This window comes from Eurypyga helias, unplaced genomic scaffold (genome assembly GCF_000690775.1).
Source record: "Eurypyga helias isolate BGI_N326 unplaced genomic scaffold, ASM69077v1 scaffold7490, whole genome shotgun sequence".
Lineage (NCBI taxonomy): Eukaryota > Metazoa > Chordata > Aves > Eurypygiformes > Eurypygidae > Eurypyga > Eurypyga helias.
Window position 1 is genome coordinate 29831 of NW_010226180.1, and position 5934 is coordinate 35764.

Sequence of the window (5934 nt, forward strand, 5' to 3'; positions counted from 1 at the left end):
CGCTGTGTCCAGCTGGTACGGTCTCAGATGGCACTGCAGAGTGCTGCGATGCTAGCACTCACAGACAGCATGTGGCGTGAGGGGATCTCTCCATGAAATACCTAAAAGGAAACACAGAGGTTAAACTGAGTAATAATGTTCACTAAACATAACCGAGACACTCCAATGTACAAGAAAGTGAAGGCAAAACACTGGCAAGCTGTAAACAAGCTGCAAACACTCAGAAGGAAAGGCAAACCCAAGCATCGAGCGAGACACGGAAGCGATAAAGATGAGATTTTATCTGATGTGCAACAAGTGACATAGCTAAAGAGAACTTCTCCTTCCGTAGCTAGGCCAACAGTCAAGCAGGGCTTGCAATAAGAGAGAAGTACAGCTTAACAAGATGAGGGTAAAGGGTCAAACGTTCAATGTCTTGAATTCCTATTTCTGGGGTACAAGACCTTCTGCTATGTATCCAAACCCAGTGTGCCTAACAACATATCCACAGCCATTTAGGGCTCCACAGTAGCCTCTCAGTTGCCCTGTTGGGCCCTAGAGAGTGTCACAGAACGGCCTGGAAGCCAAGCCATGGCTAATGGCTATTGGCAATGCAGTCAACAGCAAGGGTAGAATTTAAAAGCCAATCTGGTTCCAGGGTCACCCCTAACCACCTCAGTCACAGCCTGTGGGCAAACACGCGTTACCCTTGCTGCCCACCGTGTATGAAAGCTATACGGAGTTGCAAATCAACGATGCTGAAAGATTATCAGCATGTGGGAATCAGCTTTTCCTTTGGAAAAGACCTACAGAACACCAAGATGGAATACAAAGCTAAAACTGCAGAATAAAATCACTCTTTCAATTAAAACAGATTTCAGTCTTCCCAGCACAGTCCAGAGCAGGAAACGATCCTCTGCAGCAAATGGCTGTCATCCCTTAATCACCTCTGAAGATGCAGTGCTGCAGGATGCATCATCTCATCCCTCTGCCCAGTTTCTGGGGACAGAGGGGAAGAACATCGCTTTAGTCACAGCACCCTGGACTGCATCCAGTGAATCTCAGTGCAGGCTTACCTCTGAAATGTTGCAGCCTTTGGTTCTCCACACGCAAAGCAGGTTGGGCATAAAAACCTCTGCACGCCAGGTGACACTTGCATCACCGTGTTTGCATACTGGCTACGTTTAATTTACACGAGGAAGGGTGGGGCTGAGTTCAAAAGGCCCATCCAGCATCAGCCTGGGAATGCACATGACACCCTTGCCGAGGAGCATGGAGCGAAGGTGCCCAGCGATGCTCAGTTAACCACGCTACAGCTGGACTCGGCTGCGAAGAGACAACCTCCCGAGGCCCCGCGTACGTGCAGCAGCCAAGCTCAAGCCATCTTTTCTATCAGTAAGGAGAGAAAGATGTGGATGCAAGGCTTCCCCCTAGGTTGTGCCAGTCACTGGGACACGCTGGGCACTCAGTGGCACAGAAAGGAAACCTCCAAATTAACACCTTCCTCCCTGCAGCCCACTGTTCACCTCCTTCCCCTCCTTCTCCACCCAGGTATAATCTTCCCCCCTTCTGCTTTTTCTGCAGCTTTTTTGAAACAAACTGAGAGAGATGTCACTCACCCAAACCAGAAATGAAATGGGAGATCCACTTTAAAAGCTTCTATTAAAACTATATTTAAACCCTTCAATCCCAAAGCACAAATCCCTTTAGGCAGGCAGCGGGGGTGGCTCGCAGCAGCAAGGGAAGGGGTGCAGGATCCAGCACACACTCCGCCTGGTCCCACAAATCCACCAGCAAAGCAGGGTGAGTCTCCCCTCTGCCAGACCTCCCTTCTCCCAAACCCAGGCTCCAGCCGAGAAAGGCAGCTGCAGCCCTGCTCTGGCTCAGCAACAATCCTGTCCATCGGAATGGATTCGCGGGAAGCAGAGGGATTGCTGTCTGCACAACGCTCGTGTGAGGTTTGCACCTGGAAAGCCTGCAGCCACGCTGCTATCTCCAAAGACACTTTCCTCACGCTCCAGAGCCTGTGGAGCAGCGCATTTCCCGACCAGACACTCACGAGGACACATCTCTCGTGGGGTGTCCGTGTGCTCGGCTTTGGGTGACGGTCAGCGCCTTGGCCCCGGGAAGCACAGCCCAGCCTCCAGCCCTGCCTGCGAGGCAGCGGCTTTCCCCGGGCTGGCCTGCATGGCTGGGAAAGCTCCAGCCCACATCCCTGCGCCTCTGGGCTGGGCTGCAGCTCTCCGCACATCCCAGTGCTCCAGCCCGAATGTTCCCTTCAGTCAGGGAAATGAAGGGAGGGAGGGGGCTGTCACCATTTAATCCAGCCTGCACCAGGGATAGGAGGAAAGCCCCGATTCCACTGCACGTTAAAAGCCTGGCTTTGCTCTTCTGCCTGCAGAGAGACAAACCCAAGGCCTCTCCTTGCAGCAGCTTCTGGCCAGTCACAGCTCATCTCACTCCTGGGGAGCATCAAGAGGAAAATCAACCCGCAAGTGAAGTCTGCAGCTTCCCCACCTTTTTCCCCTCCTCCTGCCACGAGGCTTTCCCCACATGCAGGAACAAGAGGAGGGAAGCATCTGAGTGTTGCTGCGTGGCTGGCCATGAAACCCACATATCCCCTACCTGGACTGAACACTTGGGCATCTCACGCTGCTCGGACAACAGGGAAAAAAAGCCAGAAGCGCTGGGAACAGCGGCCAGGTCCCAGCAAACAGCGATGCTCGTGTTAGCCGCACGCGCAGCTCTTCGCTGCCCAGACCAGGCACCCCGGGGTGTCACCCCCTCAAAAGCAGAAGCATGTTTGCACAGCTCTAACCCACAGATCAGGTTGTGAAATAAATCAGCTAATTGGCAACTTAAATAAACTTAGATAAAACCCATAAAATCACTTCATCCCATCAAAACAGACCCATACAGCACCACAACAAATAACACACTGCTGCTAAAGTATGCTAAAAACATCCAGCAAGACTTAAAGAAAACAATTGTTCATCTGAAAAGCTGGGCTTTGTTTCAGGTTCTGCCGTTTGGAAGGATTTCTTTTCACTTATAAATCCTCCAGAAGTGCACTGGGAAGCAACGGGTTCTGAACAAATGTATCAGTTACGCAGAGACTAGACCTACTGTGCATAAAACTCAGTACAAAAGGCGATTATTTAATACTGTGAGGCAAAATCGATGGTGGATGTGCAGTCTGTCAGGCTGTAACAGAACGGCACCTTGTTGTGATGGGAAATCCCAGTGAGGCAGAGACACCACCACCACCTTCTACGAGGTCCTGTGCAGCTTTGGACCCAGTGCTCTTCACACAGTCCCCAGCCTGGTCCCCCACAACACTAAACATCTGCTGTAGATTGGAGGATTATGCTGCAGGCACGAAGTAAAGCTGCAAACAAGCTTATATGAGCGAGATTAATTTACTTACACATATCTTATTTACCATTTTTCCCTGTAGCTATTCCTCTGCTGCAGGCAGACTGCCACTTCAGCGGTGTTTTCCGCAATGTATTTATCAAATGGCTGCACACGTTTCCCAGACAGGCACCGAGCAGAGCACTGTAAAAAATACCCTTTTGAAAAGAATAGGATTCTGGAGAAAATCTCTCTGTATTGTACGTGGGAGCGGGAGATGAGCAAATACAATTAATTTTGCTGCTCAATAAAGTATTTCAAATCATTGTTTGAAAAATAAGAAACTGTAAATCTAGTTTACTGCTTGGTCCATCCATGTGGGTAACTAGAAATGTTCCTATGAGGAAGGACGGGGAGGTCAAAAGGTCCTGGGCCTCGACACATCCAGCTTCCTTTCCTGATTTTGCTACAGGCTACCCAGAAATACGATTTTACAGCTTCATCTGTTGCAGTTCCCAGATTAAGAGGAATGTCACTGACCTCAGCCCACCTCATCTTGTTCCCCTTTCTGTCTCTGAGAACACATCTGCCCTGTGCTGAAGCACCAAGGGCTTTTGCTGTAAAGTCACAGTGAATACCACTGTAATAAGCATGGAAAGCGTTCAGGCAGCAATTCTGCCGCTGCTAAGAGTTGGAGACTTCTCCAAGTGCCTGTGGATGCGTCCTCCATGCCAGCATGGGGACTGGCTGGGATGTCACACTGAAGCCCTGTTTGAAGACCACATCCATTAGATGCCTCGACCACACAAGACCCACAGGCAGTCTCGCAAGGAGAGGTCCCAAAGATCACAGAAAGCAGTAGTCTGCTGCCTTCAACATACACGAGCACGGTCAGCAGTCAGGCCAAGGTTTGGAAGTGGTGCAGGCAGCCATGTACCAGGACAGGCTGCCCACAGAGGGGATGTCATCTCTATCACCAGCACCCTTCAGCCCAGGTCAGACCCCTGGCAGAACTCCGTGCTGCCCTGAGGCTGCACATCCAGCCCTACCTGGTGTCACCCTGTGCTTGTGCCGTGTTCCTTCCCATGTTCCCCAGCAGCAGCGCAGCCAGGATGAAGAATCTGTTCTGACTGCTGTCAGCTGGTGCCAGAAACTCCCTTTAAGGAGAGAAGCAGCAGGTCCTGGCTGGGCTGCCAATTCCTGAGCAGCTCCTCAACTGACATTTTTGAAATATTAGGTCAGCAAGTCCCTTCCAGAGCCCGCAGTGTCTCCCCACACCAAGCAATACAGCCTATGACTATTTCCACCCCGCACTGCCTTTCTGTGGTCAGGTCTGCAGGAATTCCCTGAGCATGCAGCGTCAGTCCACTCCCCTGACGCGAGGGAGGTATTTCCACCCCTCCACCCTGACCCCAGCAACTTTTTATATACTGGGGAGGCACTTAACGCAAAATTCAGCCGGCTCACTCCGACACCTTCAGTCTAGAGCAGCTGAAGGGGAAGTCGTGTCCCAGAGCCACGCACTGGAGCAACATCGGAGCTGCCACAAGCCCCACAAGCACATAGCGGTTTGCAACACATGGCTCTTCAGATGCAAGGAGCCAGCCACTCACGGGTCTTGTTGCTGAGGTGGGAGAGCAGCCAGAGGGCTCACTTTTGATGCAATGCTCTTCAGAGCAAGCTGGCTTTCGTTTCAGCTCTGCCCACCCCCAGCACGCTGAGCAGGGCCCCTAAAGACGGGGTTGCCTCCTGCCCGTCTCCGCTCACAGTGCCGCTGCTCACACGAGCTTCTTGGCGTCGGTGAAAACCCCTTTCAGACAGGCACTGGCTGAAGGGCAGCCCAAAGCGAGTGGCAAAGAATGACGAGATGCTACAGCTCTGTGACGCCAAGAGGAAAGCAAATCCCCACAGCACTTCCAGAGATGATGGAGACAGATGTACACCAGACCGGCCATTTGGACTGTGTTCTCCCCGGGAAGAGGGTAATCGCTTTTAGTACAGATTCCCATCTAGAGCCAGGAGACATTAACACAACCCAAATAATAAATAAGAAAAGCACTGTTTGTGCTTTTTGCATATGCCATATGTTTGCCTTATCCTGTGGCTTACAAGGCTCTTGTTTCAGAGCACAGACAATCATGTCTTGCTGAGAAATCACTCGATCCTGCTATAATCATCTTGGGCTTTTTCCCCTCTTCTCTCCACAGTTCTTGGCAGTGAGCCTGGCTGTTGTGCCACAGCTGAAAATTAGATCATAAAAGCGAGGCGCTTTGATTACTTCTGTGAAGCTCCTAGCACAGCTTTAAAAGTAACCGCCGAATGACAAAGAACAGTATTTTTGCAATTCAGGCAGTGCGCGAGAAAACTGAAAAGCAGGTTGAGGCCCCTGCTCCTGCCAGGTTTCATGTGTGACAACAAACATCTCCAGACCGTGGTTTGGAAAATGCACCATTTCCACCTCCTCAGTCCATATTTGCCTTACCAAGGCAGGGTGTTTTCAAAAGGGATTTCATAGAATGAATCACAGAACAGTTTGGGTTGGAAGGGACCTTAAAGACCATCTAGTCCCACCCCCTGCCATGGGCAGGGACACCTTCCACT